At 38.3% G+C, this 26278-nt stretch overlaps 1 long non-coding RNA gene across 3 annotated transcripts in view; it reads left to right on the top strand.

Annotated features, from left to right (window-relative positions):
* The window catches only part of LOC147574882 (uncharacterized), a 263957-nt gene that overhangs the window by 215726 nt on the left and 21953 nt on the right, over positions 1-26278 (top strand). For 2 of the 3 annotated variants that reach the window (XR_015242793.1, XR_015242790.1), the window contains one exon: positions 7476-8263. The exons of the other annotated variant lie outside the window; for it this stretch is intronic. This is a non-coding gene — a long non-coding RNA (uncharacterized LOC147574882). Of the gene's footprint in view, positions 1-7475; positions 8264-26278 lie in introns of those variants that run through there. 3 annotated transcript variants of the gene reach the window in all.

Below are 26278 nucleotides of genomic sequence, written 5' to 3'. Positions count from 1 at the left end.
CAACATTCTGATATCTATTTATCTATCTATCTATCATTCCTGGAAGATTTGTATTCTCAGTATTCTAGTTGGTAAAGTCCTTAACTTTCTTAATAGGGAAAGAAAAGTGGTTAGAAGCTAAACAAAATCTCTTGCTTTCTGTGAAAATACTTTCATGGGTTCTAAGGCTAGGAAATAAAAGATATGTCATCTTCTGCCTTGCTATCTTTGTGATCACTTGTTTTGGGGAAAGCCAGCTGCCTCGTTGTAAATACACTCATTCAGCCCTGTGAAGAAACCTACATTGAGAAGAACCAAGGCCTCCCACCAGCAACTCGCACCAATTTGATAGCCATGTGAATGAATTATTTTTGAAGCAATTTCTCCAGCTCTAGTCCAGTTTAGTCTAGACTTCTTAAGATGACTAGCTTCTGCTGACATCTTGACTATTTATGAAAGACCCCAGATTAGACTCTCCCAGGCAATTCACTCCCAGATTCTTGATCCACAGAAATTGAGAAACAATAAATGTTTATCTTATTTTTTATGTAAATTTTTAAATTGAGATAAAATTCATATTTCATATAATTTTCCATTTGCACCATTTTAAAGTATACAGTTCAGTGGTTTTAGTGTATTCATGATGTTGCACAGCCATTACCACTGCTTAATTCCAGAATACTTCCATCACCCCCAAAATAAATCCTGTACTTCCTAATTCTTCTCTCCTCCCATCCTCTGACAACCAGTAATTTATTTTCTGTTTTCCTGAATTTGCCTTTTCTGGATATTTCATATCAAATAGATCACATAATATGTGACATTTTGTGTCTGGCTTCTTTTATCTAGCATAATATTTTCAAGCTTTATCATATTGTAGCATGTATCAGCACTTCATTCCTTTTTATGGCTGAATAATATTCCATTGTATGGACATACTGTATTTTGTTTATGCATTCATCATCAGATGATCCATTTAATCACTTGAGTTGTTCCCACCTCGTGGCTACTAAGAATAATGCTGCTATGGACATTGGTGTGCAAGTTTTTGTGTGAACACATATTTTCAATTCTCTTCGGTATATGCCTAGGAGTAGAATTGCTGGATCATTTGGTAATGCTACCTTTAACTTTTTGAGAATAAATACTAACAGGTGTTTTAAACTACTAAAATTTTGGGGCAATTTATTATGCAGGAATAGATACCAATTGCCCTTCGTTTAGTACATAGAATAATTGACACAGGTTCTTTCCGTGGCACAGTCCCTTCAAGATTCTGAGAATAGACTGACTCTCAGACACAGTATCCAGTCTTGTTATGATTTTTTACAGTCCTTTTTGTGTGATTTCATAAGAATTTTTGTTGAAATTTGGGAAAGGCCATGAGTGAGGCTGTGTATTTGTATAAAATGACCACAAATTTAGCAGCTTAAAACTATACACACTTATTATGTCATGGCTCCTGTGCATCAGAGCTTGACTTAGCTGGGTCCTCTGCTCAGGGTCTCCCTAGGAAGGTGTCATTTGGGCTGCCTTCTCATCCGGAGGCTCATTTAGGAAGGTATCTGCTTCCAAGCTCAACTGGATTTTCGGCAGAATCCATTCCCTTGTGGTTGTAGGACGAAGGGCTCCAGCGTCTTGTTGGCTATTGCCTGGAGGGTGCGCATGGTTCTTAGCAGCTACCTTCACTCCCTTCTCACGTTGACTTCCCAACGTGGCCATTTATTTCACCAGGGCAGCAGGCAGAGTCTCTAGAATGAGTGTGCTAGCAAGATGGTCTTTAAAAATGTAACCTAGTGTACACAGAAGTGACATCCCATCATCTTTGCCATATTCTGTTGCTTAGAAGCCAGTCACAGGTCCTGCTCATACTTACTGAGAGAGGATTATCCAAGCGTGTGAACACCAGGAAGTAGGGGTCATGGGGGCCTTCCAGAGTCTGTCTTCCATAGGCTGAAAACCAAATACCCACATGTTAAGCAAGATATGGGGAAAAATCTTGGAGATGATCAAAGATGATCATTTTACCTTAATTTGTTTCTAAAAGACTAAATTTATTTGGTGGTACTTTTATGATCTATTTTCACTCTCACCTTTAAAAAACATCTTTATTTTCTAACATTGCCCTAGCTCAAATTTGGAAAAACGAATTGTGATCTAGATCTAACTTTAGTGGCTTTATTGTTTCTATATAGTCATTGTCCTGAAAAATTTATGAGGCAATGTAGGATAAGGCTTACAAACATGGGCTCTGGCATTAGGGAAACCTGGGTTCAGAAAAGTGCTGCTTACTAGCTGTGTCACTCTGGACAAGTTAGCTAACCTTTTGGGCCTCAATTTCTTCATCTGTAACCTAGGTATAATAATAATATTTATCCCGTGGGGTTATGAGTATTCAAGGACAGAGCACATGTAAAGTGTTTAACATACCACTTTATATATTGTAAGCACTCTATTAATGCAAACTTATAATAATAATGACAATTATTATTATTATTGACCTAAAGAGGAGAGTTTTGAAAAGGAAGGAGCAATAAACAGTTTGGCATAAAGGACAAGTATGAAAGGACTCAATAGATTTAGCAACTAGAAGGTTGTTGGTGGTCATGATAAGAGCTGTACCAATGGATGGGGGTGAAGCTGTAGCTGTACTGCCATGCAGGTGTGCAGGGAATGGGAAGTTAGAAAGAGAAAGCAAAAGGAAAGGGCTCTGGCAGGAGGAGAAACTTTGTAGAAGGGAAAATCCAGCAATAGGTACTATATGCCCTTTGTCTCTACACCAATGGCTAACAGGGTGTCACCTTACAAAGGCAGTATATCCAGCAACTTCTCAAAACAACCTGTGCTGGGGGCGCCTGGGTGGCTTGGTCGGTTAAGCGTCCGACTTCGGCTCAGGTCATGATCTCATGGTCCGTGAGTTTGAGCCCCGCGTCGGGCTCTGTGCTGACAGCCCAGAGCCTGGAGCCTGTTTCAGATTCTGTGTCTCCCTCTCTCTGACCCTCCCCCGTTCATGCTCTGTCTCTCTCTGTTTCAAAAATAAATAAACGTTAAAAAAAAAATTAAAAAAAAACAACAACAACAACAAAAAAAAAACAACCTGTGCTGGAGATTCAGTCTTTTCCTTCTTTGGATTAGTGCATCTCTAACCCTTTTGTATAGAAAAAAAAATTTTTAATGTTTTTATTTATTTTTAAGACAGAGACAGAGCATGAGCAGGGGAGGGGCAGAGAGAGAGGGAGACACAGAATCGAAGCAGGCTCCAGGCTCTGAGCTATCAGCACAAAGCCTGATGCAGGGCTCAAACTCACAGACTGTGAGATCATGATCTGAGCTGAAGTCGGAGGCTTACCTCACTGAGCCACCCAGGCACCCCTAGAAAAAAATATTTTTAATCCAGACTTTTATTTCTGGCTTGTCTGTAGTTTGCTAAATTACAACTTTAAATATTTAAAGGTTTCTAGCATACATAGCAAGGTGATGCAACAAAAAAAAAAAAAAAAAAAAGGAGAAGGAAGAGGTGAAGAAGGAGGAGGAGGGGAGAGGGGGAGGAAGGGGGTAGAGGAGGAGGAGGAGGAGGAAGAGGACCTGATCTATAAGAGACAGGGGAAATTAGTAAAGAGTTACATATTCCCAGCTGGCATAGAAATGAAATGGTAGAGATTTTGAGCATGTGGGGGAAATAAAATACAAGCCAAAGATGGTGGATTTAGAAGTTTTACTGTTGCGTACTAAATTGCAAACCAAACCCATTTGGCACATGACCAACTATCAATATAGGCAAAATGCAGAAGCCGATGTTTACATTTTTCCTGAGCTAGTGGGAGGGTTTATCTCTGTGATAATAAGCTGTCCAAGCTGGAACAGTAGGGAAGATGCCTGAGGTTGTAATTTATTATTATTCCATTACCATTGTCCTTCGTGCCAGCAGTCACACTTTACCTAAGATCTTTCCAAATAATTTCAGTTCATCAATCGGAGGGAAGAATAATTCCTCAACACAAAAGCCATGAGCTCAATGCTGTGCCTTTACCTTAAATGGACACTGGAAACAGCACATGATGCAGTATTTGGGCATGTATAGAGCCAAGGAGATCCTTATTTCTTCCCCTTGAGGGTGCTAATAGAAACTTCAATAAAGTGTTGCCAAGAGGAAGTAGAAAGGACCTGGACTGGAATCACAACGTCCAATAATAAATCCTCACTCCATTACTTACTGTGTGAATTAAGGGCACTTCATGCCCTCTCTAAACCCCATTTTCTCAGCTGTGAAATGGGGTAGTTATGTCATTCGCACGGATTGTTGTACAAATGAGATGAGATGCTGGTGGTCTGGCATGTTGAAGGTTCAATAAATTCCTCCTGGATTTGGATTCCTAGCCCATCTCTACTTTCTATTCGATAAATATTTTGCATTCTTCCTGTGAATGTGACCTGTGTAATAACCTCTCAGTTCCATCCCCAAAGTGGAGAGTAGTGTTACCTGTTCACAGTTCTGCCATAGTATGGCAGAACGTGAATGGGGAAGTGTGGTGTGGTGAGGTGACGTGACTTCACTGCCCTAGAAATCAGGACCCATAGTTATGTCTGGAACTCACTGAATGACCTTGAAAATGACATAGAGTCTCTGAGCCTACTTCGTGATTTGTAAATTATGCCCATGGGGCAGGGGGTAGTGTGGAATAAAACATCTGAGTTTTTTTCTGTCTTGAATATTCCTGATCTAGATCAGAAAGTTCTTTCCATACTGGGGCTATTGAGTCATACTTTCTACTCATGGTAATTCATTAAGAAGCATTATCATCAGTCATTATTATTACCAGGAACTCTAAATGATTCCCATGGAAGAATTTAGCAGATAATGAAATCACTTGCAATAAATAAGTTTGCTAACTAAAATGTGGTGCAGTCCTATGAAGAAGATAATTTGTTTATTATAATTATAATGTATTAAAAGAAAGTTATTATCATTCAGTTCCAGAATTGTATGTACATGAATATTTGTTGATTTAACAAATAAATAGATTCTTTCATTGTATACAAGCCACCTATACAATAGGGTCAAACAGGAGCATGAACTATTTGGACATCAGGGAAAACGTGGAAGGGGCTGTGTTCTGATCACTTGCCATTCTGTGATATTGTTTGGTACTTCTGTCCTAAAATATACCTTTGCCTTCAAGGATCCTGCAGGCTAATTTCAGCAGCTGGGAACCTGCTCAGGCTGTCACTGGCTTTAAGGAACGCTGCCACAGGCGGTCACCAGGAGGCATCGGTCTCCAAATCTAGGGGGAGCGTACAGTGGCATGACCCCAGCCCCAGAAGGGAGCTTAATGGAAACTGAGAAGTCATAGTTACAGATTCAAATATTTTTGTCAGAATAAATGTGGGACTTGTTTAAAAGTTGTATATACACAGAAAAGAGTTACCTTGACCACACAGGGATCAATGCTGATACTATTCAGGACCAACTATTGACACAGATTAGCAGGCACATTACATATAAGGGGTCGTTATGTTCCAAGGTGCTCAGAGCATCAGCCCCACCAAGGAGTCCTCCTATAAGGCCATTAACTTCACAGGTTTTGCAGTCAGCCAGACCCAGATTCAATTCCTACTGCTACTTATTAGTTGTGCAACTTTGGGCAGGTTTTCTCTTCTATAAAATGAAGATAAAAACAGTCTTTACTACACCTATGGTGAATGTGTGAATTAAATGAGATAAGGCATATTATATGCTTTGTAAAGTGCTTTCCATGCTGTAAGCCCTGAAATATTATACCTATTTATTATAAATATGTTATTGATAATGAAAATCAAGGCCCAGCAAAAGTTGCCCTAGGTCAGACAACTAACAACTGGCAGGGCCACCGTGGGCACCCGGGTCTATCTGCCTGTGGTTATAACCACACTGCTGCAAAAGAGAAAGGAGTATGCTTACTCTAAGGGCACCAACAGCAAAGACAGAACTTGCTGACTAATGCTGTGTGGACAGTCGATTCTGGGCAGGATCTTGTCACTCCTGGACAGAAGGAAGTGGGAGTCAATCAAAGCTACAACAACTGTTCCACATTTGTTCCCACAGGCTACTGGAAAGACCTAAGCCTGGGCCTCAGGGGCACCCCCGGAACCAGGCAAACCTAAGCTGACCTACTTGTGAACTGGAGTTAAAATTTAACAAAATGAATAGCAAGCAGTGCAACAAGTATAACTTTTTTTATATAACTTCTCTTTTGTCTTCCTCTATGCTCCTGTCATACCCCATGTCCACACAGTGTACCCTGAGAGGCAATCTCCTTCCAAATCCCAAATTGGGAGTGGGGCACAAATATCTCTGGTTTTCCTTTTCCCAAACTTTCTGGAGTTTTCTTTTGCATAGCCTTTAAGTTGCTACTCAAAAACAAAGGTCGGAAGGGAAAGCCAGGGCCCTGAGCACTTCATCTCTTGCCTTTCTTTTCTTCTTTTGGTAAAATACTTTTTATTTTCTATTCCTGTCTTACAGGAACTTCCCTTGGGTCACCTCTGCATCCACTCTGCCCATAGCTTAGAGGAAAACTTTATTTTCAGACATGGAAACATTGCTTCTTATATGTAAAAAAGGATATTTTAGAATTTATAAAAAATATTTCTCTCTCTGCAATGTCTGGTTTTCAAGACTGTCTTGCTATGGAATTAGAAAAAAAGACATTTGAAGATATAGTACAAAGCTGTAGTAATCAAAGCTGTATGATGCTGCACAAAAACAGGTATATAGATAAATGGAACAGAATAGAGAGCCCAGAAATAAACCTACACTTATATGTTCAATTAATCTATGACAAAAGAGGCAAGAGTATACAATGGGGAAAAGACAGTCTCCTCAACAAATGGTGCTGGGAAATCTGGACAGCTACGTGCAAAAGAATGAAAGTGAGTCACCCTTAAAAAAAAAAAGAAAGTGGATCACCCTTTTATGCTATAAACAAAACCCCCCTCAAAATGTATTAAAGACCTAAATGTGAGACCTAAAACCATAAAACTCCTAGAAGAAAACATTAGCAGTAATTTCTTTGACATCAGCCATAGCAATATTTTCTAGATATGTCTTCTCAGGCAAAGGAAACAAAAGCAAAATTAAACTATTGGAACTATACCAAATAAAAAGCTTTTTCACAGTGAAGGAAACCATCAACAAAACAGAAGGCAATGTACTGAATGGGAGAAGATACTTGCAAATTATATATCCTATAAGAGGTTACTATCCAAAATATATAAAGAACTTATACAACTCAACACCAAACAAAAAAATCCAACTAAAAAATGGACAAGGGGGATGCCTGAATGGCTCAGTCGGTTGAACCCTTGAGTTACTCTCAGGTCATGATCCCAGGGTCATAGGTTTAAGTTCTGTGTCAGGCTCTGCACTGGGTTCCATGTTGAGCATCAAAACCTGTGTGAGATTCCCTCTCTCTTTCTCTCTCTCTGTCTCTGTCTCTGTCTCTCTCTCTCTCCCCCACCAGATAAAAAATTAAAAAAAAATTGGACCGAAGACTTGAGTAGATATTTTCCCAAAGAAGACATACAGATGGCTAACAAACACATGAAAAGATGCTCAACACCACTAATCATCAGGGAAATGCAAATGAAAACCACAATGAGATATCACCTCACACCTGACAGAATGGCTAAAATCACAAACACAAGGAATAACAAGTGTTGGCAAGGATGTGGAGAAAAAGGAATCCTTGTACACTGTTGGTGGGAATGCAAACCGGTGCAGCCACTATGGAAAACAGTATGGAAATTCCTCAAAAAATTAAAAATAGAACTACCATATGATCGAGTAATTCCACTACTGGCTTTTTACCCAAAGAAAACAAAAGCACTAATTTGAAAAGATACATGCACCCCTATGTTTATGACAGCATTATTTACAATAGCAAAGATATGAAAGCAACCAAGTGTCCATCCACAGATGAATTGATAAAGAAGAAATTATATATAATGGAAGATTACTTAGCCATAAAAAAAGATTGAAATCTTGCCACTTGCAACAACATGGATGAAACTAGAGGGTATAACGCTAAGTGAAATAAGTCAGTCAAAGAAAGACAAATACCATATAATTTCATTCATATGTGGAATTTAAGAAACACAGCAGATGAACATAGGGGAAGGTAAGGAAAAATAAGATAAAAACAGAGAGGGAGACAAACCATAAGAGTCTTTTAAATACAGAGAACAAACTGAGAGTTGCTGGAGGGGAGGTGGGGGGGGGATGGGCTAAATGGGTGATGGGCATTAAGGAGGGCACTTGTTGGGATGAGCACTGGGGGGTGTTATCTGAAACTAATATTGTTGCAGACTGTAAGTCTGGAGTTCTCTCTTGTCCAGCAAAAGAGCAGACATAGGATTGAATATGAGAGCGGCTAATGTCCAGGAGGAGACAAGAACCCTGAACAGGGATTTTTGTCTCTGTATTTACTGTGCTCTCAAGATCTTACACATGTGGTGAATGTGAAGAAAACAATCGGATAGCAATCGTTAACTTTTGTGTGTAAGAAGCAAAGGGTCTGGGAGGCAAGTGGAGATTGTGATCAAAGTACAATAGTATATTGGTGTCTGATGGAAAGTAATTTCCTGCAGGTGATATAACAAGTTACTCATGGTTCCATTACAATATCTCGCTAGCTAGCCTTGGGCGCTTTTACCCCAAGGGGGGGGGGGCAGCTTTCCACCCTAAGCTTTTTTCTAACCCATTTATGTAAGTATAAGGAATTCTTGAACCTCTTTCCCCACATAATATAACACTTTATATTAATTATACTTAATAAAAAAATAAAATGTTACTTTACAAAACTTTTTCTGATTAAAAAAAAGACATTTGTTTGAGTTGGTGCTGACCTTCTCCTTCCCTAGTACAACATGATTCTTGGCTTATCTTTAAGGCAGATGACATGCATGGGAAAGAAATAACTCCTGGGTTAATAAAAAATTATGGAAATAAATGAAGATATTTTAAAAATATTATCTCCATGATACTAGTGAAGACCCACAGTTATGCCATTAGGATAGATCTTTCATTCATTCATTCATAATTATTTATAGGAAGCCAACATGGGCCAGGCACTGAGGATAGCAATACACTAAACTTTCCCGCTTTTCACAGCCCAGAGAATAACACTGATATCATCTACACATATAATTGTCTGATTTTCATAGAGCCTTGGAGGAGTCTCATGGAAAATTAGTTAGTGTTTTTCTGGACTGTCTGTGATGAAAATAAAGATATTTGCTCTTTGAGGGAACGTTTCATCAAGCCTTCTGTTCAGGGGTGGTTTATCCCAACTATGTCTGCATCTTGTATTCATTATTTATTGTTGTTTAACAATTTACCACAACATTTAGCAGATTAAGACAGCAAGCGTTTATTATTGCACAATTTCTATTGGTCAGGAATTTGGGAGCAGCTTAGCTGGTACGTTAGCCCAGGGTTTCTCATAAAGTTGCAGTCAAGCTGTCAGCTGGAGCTGCAGTCACCTCAAGACTTGACTGGGGCTGAAAACCTGCTTCCGAATTCACTAACATGATTATTATCAGACCTTAGTATATCTGCTCCTAAGCTTATTCATGTGATCCTCTCCTCCAGTCTACCTTACAACATGGCAGATGGCTCCCCCAGGGAGGGAGTGGCCAAGATGGAAGATGCCAATACTTGTATCAGTATTGACATCCTATCACTTCTGCTGTAGTCTGTGTGTTAGGAGCAAGTCAGTAAATTCAGTCCACACTCTAGGGCTTGAGATTCCCCCAGCGTGTGAATATCAGAAGTGGAGATTATTGGGTACCATCCTAGAGACTGTCTGGTACAACCTTCTTCATATGCCTCTTGGGTTACAGGTCAGAGGATAGAGTTTGATTATTTTTCCCAATTCTTTGGCATAAATGGTCACAGGCATTTGATGAAGTGTTTCACACACTGTGCCTTTTTCTCAAATGAATCTAGGCAAAATGGCCATCATGGTGATGGCTTTCAGGTCTGCAGTGACTTGGAGGGCATTTCCTGCTAAGGCAGTTTCTTGTCATCATTTGCCCTCTGTTTGCTGTTGAGAGAGCATCTTAGGATATGACCATGGAATTTCAAATGAATGGCGAATGGGATGAATGAGAGATACAGGAGATTTTCCTTGTGATGACTCATGTCTTGGCATTTCAGGAGTTGTTTTAACTGCAAAAGCACTTGAACTCATTGGATCACAGAATTAAGTGTCAAGATATTTGGATTTGAACTTGGGCCCTGCCTCTAACTAGCTTTTCACATGGGATAAGTTACTTTACCTCTCAAAGATTTCATTTGTTTAGAAAAGAAAAGTTTAAACTGAATGGTATCTAAGGGCTCTTGCAGCTCTAATGGTCTGTGCTTTATTCAGAGATGTTTTTCTTCTTCAGGAGCTTTGTGTGGAGCTAGGTAAATGGTCTTGCTGCAATATTATTCTGTTGCATAAATTGTTGGGATTGCATAGATTGCTATTATTTGGCAATTCTCTAGTTTCACTTTTTGGAAACTGCTAAGACACAGTCCCAAAAATTTTGTAGAGGAAAACAGCCAACACTTATTGACATACTACTATGTGCCAGTCACTATGTTAAGTACTTTATAGACTTTCTTATTTGGGCCAATAATCCTATGAGGTAGATATCTTTTTATCCATAGTTTATAGAAGGAACTGAGAATTAAGAGAGCGATTTGTCAAGATCACAAGCTAATAATGAGCAGGGCCAAAGTTCTAATGGTAGGTGTGTCTGGCTCAAAACCAGGCTGTTGGCTTCTAGGTTATCTATTTTATGCACCAGTTCATTGGGTGGGACCTATCAGTCAAGGACCCAAGACCCTGAACAATGGAGCTTTTCAAAGTATTCCTGGCAGTGTGATATTTTAGGAATGCAAAACAATCCTTGGGAATTAACAATTATTATTTTTTAATAATTTTTTAGTGTTTATTTATTTTTTTGAGAGAGAGAGAGACCGAGGAAGGGGTGGAGAGAGACAGAAACACAGAATCCAAAGCAGACTCCAGGCTCTGAGCTGTCAGCACAGAGCCCAATGTAGGGCTCAAACCCACGAACTGTAAGTCAGATGCTTAACTGACTGAGCCACCCAGGCACCCCAGGAAGGAGCAATTATTATTTCCAGAATAAGCCAACGATGTAAAGCTGTGACTTAAAAGGAAGCAAGTCCTATGAGCAGGTATCATTTTCTGACATGACCTCTAAATATGTGGTGTTGGACAGAGATGTCCAGGAAACTTTGTGCTGCTTCCCACCCACAATCTCCCCTGTGATTTTTTAATCCTTTGTCAATGTACACGTATTTGAAAACCTCTCCTGTGTTTTTGGTTAGTAAGAGAGTTGCAAAATGGAAATGCTTTTCTTGGCCCTTCCGCCCTACTAGAGGGATAAGTTTCTTGTTGCCAGAGGTCTTTCAGAGTGGCAGGACTTTGAGGCTGTTTGGGGGTTTTGTTTTCTTTGTTTGTTTTCTCCTTTAGGCTTTTAATCACACAACTACAGCTTAGAATTGAATTTGAGTCACAGCACACTGAAGAATAGTCTGCAAGAACTCCACTGGGAGCCCCCTGGCAAAGGATGTGTCTAGTCCCTGGTTCTTCTCAGTTCAGCCTGATGCTGCTACACAAACCAGTTCCTGCCATGGGCTGATGAGAAGACATCAATCACTTTTCAGTGGCTCTTGTTCCTAAGTGGCTGTTTTGGAAGGGAGCCCTTTGGAGTTGGAAGAAATACTATTTTATGTAGCCATTTTTTTAGCTGTTGCTATAAGGAAAATTTCCACCAACGTGAAGAAACCATTCCAAAGGTTTTACTACATGGGAATGGCTGTCCTTGAATAATCAAAACTGTAAAGTAACAAGGCATAATCACTACCATTTGTGGAGAATTTTGTGGGAGCTTTGCATATTATCTAAGTAAATTCTTTCATGAAGCTTGAGTGATAGATATTATTATTTCCATCATATAGATGATATATAAAGTTTAAGAGACTCATCCAAAGTTGCAATTCTTGTAACCACGAGAGCCAACCTAGAACCTAGGTCTTTCAGATTCCAAACCCACTGTTTTAGGCAACTATGCAAAGTACCTGCAAATAAGTTAGAACCTTCTTTGATGTGAACCCCAGAAACCTGAACCCATGTTCATCCACTTAGGATGGGATCGGCACTTAAATTTTTCATTTCCTGAATTTGTAGCATCGACCAAATTTTAGCTTGAATAGTTAAATTATTTAAAAAGAACAAACATTTGCAAAACACTTTAAAAGTACTCATTTACAAAATTGATAGAATATGGAATCATAAAACTCCCAGGTTAGAAGGGATCTCAAAAGTAATAGAGCCTTCTCTCCGCATCCTCATCCTTCTCGTTCCCACTCGCTCATTTAAACGGTCTTTTTTCTTGGCAGAGCACTCTTAGTTTATAAGGTTCTGTGCCTTTAAGACATTTCACAGATTGGGCAACTTCCTCATTCAGTTTCTACTTCCCTCAAAATCAGACCAAAATGGTGTAGGCTAATTACTATTGAGTCTTAGCACACCCTCCTGGGGAGCAAAGTTTATGCAACAGCAAGAATGCCTTAAATCCTTCTATATTTACTTTCCTCTGGAGAGCTTGTACTACTTCCTTATTTGTGTATTCTTCCAACTTCTTTGACTAGAGCTGCACTATCCCATGAGGTCACCATTAACTACATCAGGCTACTGAGCACTTGAAATGTGGCTAGTGAGCATTGAAAGGAGATGTATGTGTAAAATATACACTAGATTCTGAAGCCTTGGTACCCAAAAAAAAAGAAGAATTTATGTCATTAATAATTATTTTATATTGGTTAAATGTTAAAATAATATTTTGGATACATTGGGTTAAATATGTTCTTAATATTAATTTCACCTGTTTCTTTTAGTTTTTAAAATATTTTTTAAAATGACATAAGTTACTCACATTTTATTCCTATTAGACAGTGTTAGACAAGAGCATAGATTAAATAGCAAAGGAGGTGTAACTAGAGGTGTTGATTGGGTTCCAGTCTTGGAAGGTCCTTAAAGAACTTTTATGAATCACTCTAAGTGTGCCAAGTATTGCCCACAGCTTACAGAAATACAGTGTCTTAACTCACGATTCATGACTTCTATATTACATGGTAAATATAACTTAACATGTTAATATCCACAATTGTTTGAGCCAGTCACCTTTTCTAGTTCTTTGCTTGTGTTTTATGAAGTAGTTAGTTAGTAGTTAGAAAAAGCTACCAAGAATGGAGGTGAAGGAGGAAGAGGGCACAGTTCTGCAAGGGAATTAGGAGACAATTGTAACTTTCATCTAAAAGTGATGAAAAGAATGGGACACCTGAGTGGCTCAGTTGGTTAAGCGTCTGACTTCGGCTCAGGTCATGATCTCACGGTTTGTGAGTTTGAGCCCAACATCAGGTTCTGTGTTGACAGCTCAGAGCCTGGAGCCTGATTTGGATTCTGTGTCTCCCTCTCTCTCTCTGCCCCTCCTTTATGTGTGCTCTCTCTCTCCCTCAGAAATAATAAATGAATAAACTTAAAAAAAATGATAAAAGTGATGAAAAGGAAGGCACCAAGCCATTAACCCAGGGTGTGCTCTCTGGCAGGCCTTTGGCAAGCGGCATAACACCTACTTAAGTGGGTCACAGCCTGATTGTTAATTTCCATTCATGGGGTTTGTTTCCTTTTCTGGTGTCTCAGTTAGCTCCAAGGTGATACTTTAAATAGTTGTGAAGGCATCTGTAGAGGTAGTCAAAGTTTCCAAAGGGGTCATCATTAACTTCCTTTGTCAGTATTTCTCCACTTTCTGATGAGTCTTCAGCAGAATCTGAGCTATTCTCTTGGAATCCAACCAGCAAACTGTTATCAAAATTCTCCAGCCACTCCTGGAAACCAATGCCAACGAACTGGAAAGAATTGTGTAGGAGGAAATGCCAGCCTTGCTGAGTCAGGCAACTTCTTCAACCCAAAGTTGACTGGTAATTATCGTGACTGTGTTCCTGGGACCACAGGAAGTATAGTCAGCCCTGATCCCGCTCCATTGGATTTGCTCAGTATGGGGAAAAGCACTGTCCAGGATAGTGAAATGTTCCAACTCCATGCAGAGAAGAACCAGTAGAGTCGAGCCAGCAGAGTCAGGCTGTATGCAGGCAGCAGGTGTGGTTATGAGCTCTCTTAATTCTGGAGTTCCTTTGGTATGATCAGATTGTGTGAGAAGAGAGAGAATAAAAGTTGAGGGTTGACAAAGCCTGGGTCACTCTCAAACTCATGTTTTCAGTTCAGATGTAGTCTGCATAAAGGTGAGCAGTCCAGCTGGAATAGTCCCCAAAGTGACTCTACTTTGTAAGTTTAGTTGATATGGGGCTTTGGAGTCAAACAAATTGGAGTTGAGCAATGATTCTGCAAGTTAACAGTTGCATGATCTTGGCCAAATCACGTCACCCCTCTAAGTTTCAATTTTCTCATCTGTAAAGTGGGCATATACTCCCTTCCAGGGTTGTCGTCAAGCTTACTTGAGATGTATATATAAAAACACCTGGCATCCAGCACAAGGAATGCAATGAATCATCCTGACCTCTCCTCTTTAGTGTGTTTTGTTAAAGCCTTAATATAAATAGATATCTCCCTTGTGAACTCGAATTCCAACCTTTGGCAATGATCATACTTACTCTAGCTTTTTTGTTTTGTTTTATTTTAAGCTACCTGACTTTGGAGATTGTCCAATTCGAATGATGATGATGATGGTGATACAGTAATTTTTTATTCAGCACCTGCCAAAGGCTTGGCCTTATGTTAAGTGCTTTTCATATATAATCTTATAAAATCATCATAATAACTCTGTGAGGCAGGTACTATTATCCCCATTTATAGGTGAAGAATGAGGTTAAGAAAGATTAAGTGGCTTTCTCAGGGTTATGAAACTAGGTAGAAGACCTGGGATTTAAACCTAAGTGAGATGGACTCCAATGCTATCATTCTTTTTTTTTTTTTTTTAAGTATTTATTTATTTATTTATTTATTTATTTATTTATTTATTCATTTATTATTTGAGAAGGAGAGAGAGACAGAGAGACAGAGAATCCCAAACAAGATCCACTTGGTCAGCATGGAGCCCGACTCAGGGTTTGCACTCATGAACTGTGAGATGATGACCTTAGCCGAAATCAAGGTCAGATGCTTAGCTGAGTGAGCCACCCAAACCCCCCACCATTTCCAATTTTAAATATCTTAAGTAGTTTAAGCATATCTAATATTTTATTGAAAAAAAATTTAATTAAAAGACAATTAGGAAATATTTTGGTGAAAGAAAATTTAATGTTTGGGAATTTATAGACATGAAAGCTTGTTTGTGTTATTTTAAGATTCTAAATGTTACTTTTGTTTTGTATAAGAGCTCAAAAATTATGTAATATCCACCTGCTCCCATATCACAAAATATGAGGGTATTAGATAAATAAGAGAAATTTGAGAATATGAAAAATAAAAGACAATCCAGAAATTGGAGTAGACAAAGCTATTTCTGAGGCCAAAGAAATAATACTTCAGATAAATAAGGAGACAAACCACTGAGCATTTTTCATGGCAAGGTTGGGGAGGACTTCTATCTATTGAGATGACATCATGCAAGGCTGTTATTTGCTGCTGCCCAGAGGGTCCTATTAGAATTATTTTTCTTGGGTTTTGCTCAAAAGAACGAATGTCATTCTAATGCCAATATTGTCAAATGCCATTGATTGTTTGGATTCACTTTTCTAAAACTTGCTCTTTCCTTCGTAAGTAAAGGTATGTCTTTCTAGAATATTAAAGCCCTAATTTAAGTAATGATGAGATTATTCAGAATAAGTAAAGCCTCTTTGAGCAATTAGCTTATCAATGTAATTCACATTAACTGTCTCAGAGGAAAATTAGTAAATCTCATGTTGGTACAATAAGCATCATCTCCTTCATTAAACTTGGTAAAGGCTATTTTTAAATAAAAAGAAGAGTCATTTTTTCCTTTTATCAATCTCATTTACTGAAACAGCCCCTGTCAAAGCCATCAGTGACCTGGACATTGCTTAATCTATGGCTTTACTTGAACCTCTCAGAACTGTTGTTCATGCTTCCTTCTTGGAACCCTTCCCTCATTTGGCTTGAGACATCAGTTTCTCTTCGTTCTCCTTCTATTCTGGCTGGTCAGGTCCTCTTTATCTACTGACTGCTAAGTGTTAAGACCCTTCAGAGTTTAGCCTAAAACCTTTTTAATTGTCTTTATTAACCTCATAGGTAATGCCATCCCCAGTCTCTTAGCTTTGAAAGCATCTACACACTCATAATTCGGAAATTTAAATTTCTAGCCCAGACCTCTTTCCTAAATTACAAGCTCATAGCCAACCATCTCCTCAAACTTGAATTCACTTGAATATCTATTAGGGATCTCAACAACATCCTTGATTGCTCCACTGACAAACCTCTCCTTGTATAGTTTTGCACATCTCAGAAAATGCTATCTCTGCCCAGTTGCCCAGGCAAAAAATTTACTTCCTGTCTTCCTCTATACAGTACATCCTATTGGTTTTACCTGCAAAACATCCATCAGTACATCCTATTGGTTTTACCTGCAAAACACTGTATATAAAAAATCTGAACTTTTCACCAACTTCACTGCTATTTTCTTGGTCCAAGTGTGTATCATGCTTCGCCCCCTCACCTGAATTATTTCAGCAACTTCCCAACTGGATTCTTTCTTCCTCCCCCCCTTCCCCACCACATCTGTTTTCACATAGAGACCAGAGCCTTTAATGGCTCCTCATTCAGAGTAAGATCTGAAGACAAGATGACCTACAAGGCTCTCCATGACTTTACCCTCAGCTCCCTCTCTCACTCCATATTTTTAATCTCTTGCTCCCTGTTCCCCTTGTACACACTGTGTTCCAGCTTACCCACAATTTCCCAGAACAACTACCTCTCACTTTTCAGAGTTATTTGCCCAAATATTATCATCTTAGAAAGATCTTATTTGACAACTCTTTCCCTCATCCCTGGCATTCCTATATCCTTTATTCTGCCTTATTTTTCCTCTATAACACTTTTCACCACCTGACATATATCTGTTCACTTATTTATTTGTTTATTTTTGGTCTCCCAATTATTTGAGATTCAAGGACTGGCAGACTATGTAATTCCAACTGTACCTCCCATTGAAGGAAATTAAAAAAGCTGAAACACACACACACACTTTCATGCATGCATTGAAGACCAAATGAGATAGTAAGAAATTAGAACAAGGAAATGATTAGAGTTCAAAAAGGTGAACCAAAGGAGGACTCACTGGTAGTCAAAAGGAAACTGAAAGGGAGAGCTACACTGAGAACTTGAGAAATGACCCACACTGTATTTTGGAACCCTAGGGCTGACATCTGGCAAACCACTGGAAGCAGCTGAGACACAGAACAAAGGTTTTGAAAACTCAGTTGCATGAAGGTTTGAGGATTGGTATTCTACCGCCTCAAAGACAGAGAGGCCCTACTGTAATATCTGTTCCTCTTGAGACACTCAAAGGCTACAACCTGGAAGCATGGGGTTTTTCCAGCCTGCAAAAAAAACCCTCAAAGCTTTACTTTAGCTAAAGTACTCGGGTATTTTGCAGAGAAAAAAGGATAGTTTGTTGGGTCTCAAACTATCACTAAATATAATTTTCATTTGTCCAGCCAACAATCAAATATTATAAGGCAGACAAAGATTCAAGAGAAATGGAAAATACTATAATTCCAGACCACCTCTCCATTTAGCATATGAAAAGATGCTCAACATCATCAGTTATCAGGGACATGCACATTAAAACCAATACAACATATCACTACCCATCAAATAAAAAATTAAAAAAGCAACTTATAACACACAGAGTGCTAGTGAGAAGACAGACCAATTGGAACTCACATGCATCACTGGTAGGGATACAAAATGTATACCCACTTTAAGAAAACAGTTTGGCAGTTATTAAAAAGTTAAACATATACTTACCAGATGACCCGGCAATTCCACTTCTAGATATTTATTTACTCAAGAGAAAATAAGATGTATATCCACACAAAAACCTGTTCATAAATGTTTAACTAGCTTTATTCATAATTGGAAAAAATCATAAACATTTATCAATTGGCAAATGAATGAACAAATTGCTATGAACACACAATGGATTACTAGTCAGGAGTATTTACAAGGAGAATCACTTTTTAAAAAAAAGATGTTTTTTGAAACATAGTTTAAAAACTATGTTTTTGACCCTTTCAGAACTGGTGTGACATTTCAGTCACCTCTGTGGTTGGCTGATGAAACACGGGAGCTCTGAAGAGGGAGAGGATGATAAACTTTTAACTCGGGGCAGAGTGGGCAGCCCTATCACTTAGATTTCTCCCTTCCCTGTGGCCCTCTCAGTACCTCATCTGACTTCATGCTTTTTCCAGATGTTCCTGCTGTCACCTGTGGTTGGGCTCATGGCCCCCTCCCCCCCCCCACCCCCGCCCATGATACAGCCAGACAGCCAAGGATGTTTTCACAGGAAGGGCATTTGCTGTGGACTTCGCTGCTTCACTAATTTGGCCAGTGTTTCACATTACCCACAGAAGGAAAAAGAAATAGACTTGTAGCTTGTAGAAATAGAGACCTTGTTCTATGGTTCTTGTAGCAACCCAGCATTGCCAAGTGCAGAACCTTATACATGGTGGGTGCGCAATACACATTTGCTTTGTGTACAGATTTGGTTTCTTTTTAATATACTAACGTTAGTTCCTAGTATCCGCAAGTGTACTGAATGCTATACTAAAATTGCTGTGGCAGGAGCCATACTTAATTCATTGGAAGAGAAACAATAACCTTGATGTCCTGAGTTTTTGAATATTAGCTATGTGATATATTTTTATTCATTCATGTATTCAACAAATATTTATTGAATGCCTACTATGTTCTAGATTCTATGCCAAATTATTTAGATTAATGGGATGTGTATCCAAGAACAAAAATTAATTGTTAATTACAAATTTCAAAGATCTTGGTCTTTGCACACTTTGCTTCCTAGAGAATTTATTTTTTGCTTTCATTGTTTTCCCCTGTAAGGAAGCAGATGTTTTTATGTACAGATGCCCTAGAAGAGTGATGAGCAACTATGTTTTCTGTTCCAGTATACTTGGAGGATTTGGTTCATTTCCATGAGTAACAGTAGCTCTCCTGGGGAGAACTTACTACATAAAGGAAGGATTGTTGGGGATGGGAGTGAAGTATCAGAATTCAGGAGAGTTGGGGGCACATGTGCGGCTCCAAATCATCTATCCACCCTCCTTTTGCCACATCATGACCAACAGCTGTTTTAGTATCTGTTTTGTCCAGAGGAAAGATGTTTCCCATTTACTTCCTTTTTCTTAACAAGAAAGATTCTATTGTTTGACTTTCATGTTCTTGCTGCTTCAAGTTTTCATTGAACAGTAACTGTATTCAGGATGTTAAAGATACACAGTTAAGTTTTCTCTATTGGTCTGTTGTTGCTACCTGTAGTTTGTTTCTATCCTCCCTCTCTCCCTCTACCCAGAATACAAGCCCTTCTTTCTTCCTATGTTTTGATGATTTTGATTTTATTTTGTTTTGTTTAGACTTGAGTATTGACATTGATTTTTATAAATTATTGGTGGGAATAAGCAGGAATGAAACATTGTTTCATTTGTTTGGAGACTTGCATATGGACAATCAAATCATGTTCAGTGTTAACTTGATGCTAAGGGGTGACTTTGAATCATTTGGGATGTTTTGTATTCAGTAAGTATTTCACTTGAAAAATAGTTTCAGTGTTTTTTAATGTTCATTTATTTGTGTGTGAGAGAGAGAGAGAGGGAGAGAGAGAGGGAGACAGAGGATGTGAAGCAGGCTTGTGCTGAGAGCAGAGAGTTTGATGTGGGTCTCGAAGTCATGAACTGTGAGATCATAATCTGAGCTAAGCTGGAAGCTTAGCCGACTGAGCCACCCAGGCACCCCCAAAAAATAGTTTTAGTTTTAGTTTCAGTTTCATTTTAAAATTCATGTGTTTTTATTGCTATTGCTGTTATTAAAAACATGTTTCTTTTTCTAAAAATTTTTTAAAAATTTATTTATTTTGAGAGAGTGAGGGCAGGGGAAGGGCAGAGAGAGAGGGAGAGAGAGAGAATCCCAAGCAGGCTCTGTCCACACTATCAGCATAGAGCCCGACATGGGGCTAGAACCCACAGACTGTGAAACCATGACCTGAGCTGAAACCAAGAGTCAGATGCATGACTGACACACCCAGACACACCTTAAAACATGTTTCTTATGTATGATTAAGCATAAAAAAGTTGTCACATGTAAATTTAAAATACAAATTGCTTGTATTATACATTCATCAGTTAGCCATCCCAAAATATTTGAAAAATAATCTGAAAGTGCTCCAATTTACATATCATAAAGCCAATGTAGTTTTTCATACGTCTTTGCCCTGAGTCGAATAGGATAATTTTAAATCATTTATTTCCATATATAGAAATAAAACCTGACTTATAAACTATATTCAACCTACACGTGAATATTTATAAACCATGATTTGGAGAGATTAAATTCTATTTATGGATTAATAACTCCACTCTAATGGACAATATTTATATTTTAAATAGAATTTTTCAATAAAGAAAAATTTTGAGAAATAAGGTTGCTGAGAATAACAGAAGAATCCCCAGAAGAATTCTCATGAATTCTTGCTATGAATTCCCATTTGCAAAGCACACACGCACGCACACACACCAATCGCCTTTTTAAAAAAACCTAAATAACTGCTTTGCTTAAAGAGTATTTCCATTATTAACTACTACTACCACATGATTTTTAAAAAGTGATCTGTATGTCTTTTGATTTAAACACCTATTATTAATTTCCTAAGGGAAACAAAGAAAAAGAGAAGCAATTCTTAATATAATTGTTAAGCACAACAGAACAAGAAGAAAAGGAATCAAGAAAAAGTGGGAATATTATTTCTTCAAGTACAAGAAGTGAGAAAAAAGTGTCTTAAGACACAAAGCTACTCAACCGTGGATTCCAATTTTCAACAGACATCTGAGTAATATGCCGTATCTCGTGTCTGTGATTGTCTTTGTACTGAGTCATTGCAATATAGTCTGCTACTCATACATTCTGTCAACCACACAGTTACTATGGCCTGGTAACCAGAAAACCAGAGTGGTCAGCCTGTTGGTGTCACCCTGAAGTGGTGGTATGAAGGTGACCTCACTCTGGTCCACTGGGATGTCTTCCACAAGTTCATTTCCAGATTTCTGTGTCTTTTAGATACACAGGAATCATTTTAAGACTCCTAACTCCCCCCATATCATCCTGGTTTTTGGTGTCCATTGGGAAGTGGAGATAAAAAGTGGCAAGTTTGGGACATGGGTCATCTTTGGATGAGGGTCTTTGGATCAATAAATGTTCTCTTTAGCTTTTTGGTAAGGCCAGTTGATGTCCTTTCTGTGTCACTTGTCATCAGAGAAGAGATCTTCTGATTAGGACTGTGGAAAACTTTTTGTCAATCTCTTCATTGCCCCCTTGGGGCAACCCTCCTCCAGCATCAGCAGTTTGATAGGCATCCTCTGTGTGTGTGTGTGTGTGTGTGTGTGTGTGTGTGTGTGTGTGTGTGTGTTTAAATACTATTAATCAAGTGGTTTCAACTGTAGCTTATCTTTTCATATTTTGCTAATTTTACTTTCTTACTAATTTTACTTTTAAAAAGACATAATAATGTAAAGAAAACTGTGTAACATAGTAAATATAAGTATATGCAATGTAAGTGGCAGAGTGGCCCCAGGGGAGTTTAGATTCTGATACAATGAATTTAGCTCATGTTCTATCTCAGCCAGGCTTTCAGGCAGGGAGGTGAGATATGGTGAGTGGGAAAGAAAGGAAGTCAACAGACTGCCCTATTATCTCAGGAAATGGGAAGGCAAAAAATGGGTTTCTACATTCTCATTATTTTCTGGGCCCAATATCCCTGGGTAAAATGGAGCCAGTTAATCAGAAGATGTTTGGAAGCACTACTGCTATTCCAGAAACTGCAGCCCAGGAATGTTTAAACTGGAGTGGGTTACTGCCACCAGGTAGCAGCAAACTGTAGTTAGGACTAGATAGGATTTGGGTCCCCAAACTGGACCTTAACTCCAGGTAGGGGTCATTTCATTAACCTCACAGTAAAGGAAACTCACATCTTGGACCACTGAAATTTTTTGGACTTTACTTATAATATTAAGGTCAAGTTTTACAGAATATGTAATATATATATTACATATATATTATATAACATATACTATATATATATATATATTACATATATTATATAACATATATAATATATATATATATATATATATTGCTTTGCATCTTATTTTGCACCCACTAACATGTCTTGAAAAGCTTTCCATAGTAGTATACGTAGATCAATGGTTTTTAATGGTTGCATTGTATCCCATTACATAAATGTGCCATAATTTATTTGACTCACCTAATGAAAAATACGATTTTTCCCCCCTGCCTTTGCGGTCATTTTTGCTATTATTACAAATAATGTTTAATGAGCATTCTTGGATATATATCTTCTGACATTTGAAAGTAGATCTGTAAGGCAAATTCCTAGAAATGGGCTAAAGATTATGTACTCAATAGAGCCCACTAACAGAAGGATGAGATTTGAAGCCACAGGAGTTGACTAGAAGAAGCTGTGGTCAGAGCCTCAGGAAGCATTATGTATAAAGTACGGGAAAGAAAGGTACCTGCTAGTAAGTACACATTACATTGAATTGAGAACAAAGTTAGAAATGTTGAGAGAAGTGACAGACCAGAAGTTAATGATATCATGGAAATTGTCTTCTATGGTTTTCACCTACAGGAGTAGAAAATATCTTTTGGGGGGGGGAGAAAAAAAAGAAAAAAAGAAGACAACTGAGATACTCATTGATTGATAGGGACTTAGTTAAACCAGTTCTGGCATAGAATAGTCATGAAACAGTCACATAAGAGAATATTATTCAGCTATTAAAAGTAGAAAATGTTCACAATATATTAAGCAGAAAAGCCAGGTTTCAGAACTTTAAAAACAGTATGACATCAGGAGAGAATGTTAGCTGCCTGCCAAATAGCCTACTTCTTTGAATCAAGGGACTCTTTTGTTTAGCTAAGCACAATGTCACTCAGCTAAAAGGTGTATTCCCTGCTTGCCTTGCAAGAATGTGGCCATATGACTAAATTCTGGTCAATGAGGTATAATCAGAAGCTTCCTTAAAAAGGACAGTTGTATCCTTATTCCTCACCTTTTCCAATCAGCTGCTTGGAATGTAATGGCTGAAATTTGGACCGTTTTGTACCATGAAAATAAGAATCACACTGTAGGGACAATAGAATGAGAAAATGGAAGGTGCCAGGTTCTTGATGACTATGAAGCCACCATATTCTGGAATACCTACCTCCTGTTTTGTTTTTGTTTTTGTTTTTGTGTTTTTGTTGTTGTTGTTGTTATCTTGTGAGAGAGAAATGAACATTTATTTCGTTCAATTGTATTTTTAAGAGTCTCTGGAAATATGGCCTTTTGTAGCAACATGGATGGAACTGGAGAGTGTTATGCTAAGTGAAATAAGTCATACAGAGAAAGACAGATACCATATGTTTTCACTCCTATGTGGATCCTGAAAAACTTAACAGAAAACCATGCGGGAGGGGAAGGAGAAAAAAAATGTTAGAGAGGGAAGGAGGCAAACCATGAGAGACTCTTAAAGTTTTTCAATTTCTTTGCGTCTTCTTCAATTTCTTTCATAAGCTTTCTATAGTTTTCAGTGAACAGATCTTTTACCTCTTTGGTTAGGTTTATTCCTTGGTATCTTATGGTTTTTGGTATAATTATAATTGGGATCAATTCCTTGAATATCTCTTTCTGCCTTCATTATTGGTAGATAGAAGTGCAACCGATTTCTGTACAATTATTTTGTATCCTGCAACTTTGCTGAATTCATGTGTCAGCTCTAGCAGTTTTTTGATGGAGTCTTTTGGGTTTTCCATATAGAGTATCATGTCATTTACAAAGAGTGAAAGTTTGCTGATTTGGATGCCTTTTACTTCTTTTTGTTGTCTTATTGGAAGAACAAATATTGTTAAAATGTCAATACTACCCAAAGAATCTACACATGCAATGCAATCCCTATCAAAATAACACCAGAATTCTTGGGGCACCTGAGTGGCTCAGTCAGTTGTGTCTAACTTCGGCTCAGGGCATGATCTTACAGCACGTGGGTTTGAGCCCCGCATTGGGCTCTGTGCTGACAGCTTCGAGCCTGGAGCCTGCTTCAGATCCTGTGTGTGTGTGTGTGTCTCTCTCTCTGTCCCTCCACTGCTCATGCACTATCTCTCTCAAAAATAAAAAATAAATAACTAAAATTTAAAAAACACCAGCATTCTTCACAGAATGGAACCAGAAAAGACCCCAAATAACCAATGTAATGTTGAAAAAGAAAACCAAAGCTAGTGAGGCACCTGGGTGGCTCAGTCGGTTAAGCCTCTGACTTCAACTCAGGTCATGATCTCCTGGTTTGTGGGTTTGAGCCCCACCTTGGGGTCTATGCTGACAGCTCAGAGCCTGGAGCCTGCTTCAGATTCTGTGTCTCCCTCTCTCTCTCTCCCCACTCACACTCTGTCTCTCAAAAATAAATGAACCATTTAAAAAACAAAAAAGAAAAGAAAACCAAAGCTGGAGACATCACATTCTGGACTTTAAGCTATATTACAAAGCTGTAATCATCAAGACAGTATGGTACTGGCACAAAAATAGACACATATATCAATGGAGTAGAATAAAGAACCCAGAAATGGACTCACAAATGTATGGTCAACTAATCTTTGATAAAGCAGAACAGAGTATCCAATGGAAAAAAAGTCTCATCAGCAAATGGTGCTTGGAAAAGTGAACAGTGACATGCAGAAGAGTGAAACTGGACCACTTTCTTATACCATACACAAAAATAAATTCAAAATGGCTGAAAGACCTAAATGTGAAACTGGAAACCATCAAAATCCTACAGGAGAAAACAGGCAGCAATCTCTTTGACCTCGGCCACAGCAATTTCTTACTTGACATATTGCTGGAGGCAAGGGATATAAAAACACAAATGAACCATTGGGACCTCATCAAGATAAAAAGCTTCTGTACAGTGAAGGAAACAACAAAACTAAAAGGCAATCACAGAATGGGAGAAGATATTTGCAAATGATACATTGGATAAAGAGTTAGTATCCAAAATCTATAAAGAACTTATCAAACTCAGCACCCAAAACACAAATAATCCAGTGAAGAAATGAACAGAAGACATGAATAGACACTTTTCCAAAGAAGCATCCAGATGGCTAACAGACACATGAAAAGATGCTCAATATCATTCATCATCAAGGAAATACAAATCAAAATTGCAATGAGATACCATCTCACACCTTTCAGAATGGCTAAAATTAATAATTCAGGCAACAATAGGTGTTGGCAAGGATGCAGAGAAAGGGAACCCCTCTTGCACTATTGGTGGGAATACAAACTGGTGTAGCCATTCTGGAAAACAATGTGGAGTTTCCTCAGAAAATTAAAAGTAGAATTACCCTACAACCCAGCAATTGCACTACTAGGTATTTATCCAAAGGATAAAAAATGTTGATTCAAAGAGGCACATGCACCCCAATGTTTATAGCAGCGTTATCAACAACAGCCAAATTATGGAAAGAGCCCAAATGTCCATCGACTAATGAACGGATAAAGATGATGTGGGGTGTGTGTGTATGTATATATATATATATATATATATATATATATATATACATACACACACACACATCTCTATATATATGTGTGTGTGTGTATATATATATACATATATATATAATGAACACTACTTGGTGATGAAAAAAGAATGAGATCTTGCCATTTGCAACAACATGGATGGAACTAGAGGGTATTATACTAAGCAAAATAAGTTAGTCAGAGAAAGACAGATATCATATGATTCCACTCATATGTGGAATTTGAGAAACACAACAGATGAACATAGGAAAAGGGAAGGAAAAATAAGATAAAAACAGAGAGGGAGGCAAGCTATAATAGACTTTTAAATACAGAGAACAAACTGAAGATTGCTGGAGGGGAGGTGGGTGCGTGGGGTGGGTTAAATGGGTGATGGGCATTTAAGGAGGGCACT

This window comes from Puma concolor, chromosome D4 (genome assembly GCF_028749965.1).
Source record: "Puma concolor isolate L17-30 chromosome D4, mPumCon1.1.hap2, whole genome shotgun sequence".
NCBI classification, from domain to species: Eukaryota; Metazoa; Chordata; class Mammalia; order Carnivora; family Felidae; genus Puma; species Puma concolor.
The sequence above is the reverse complement of the archived record's forward strand: the minus strand, read 5'-3'. Positions and strand labels throughout refer to the sequence as shown.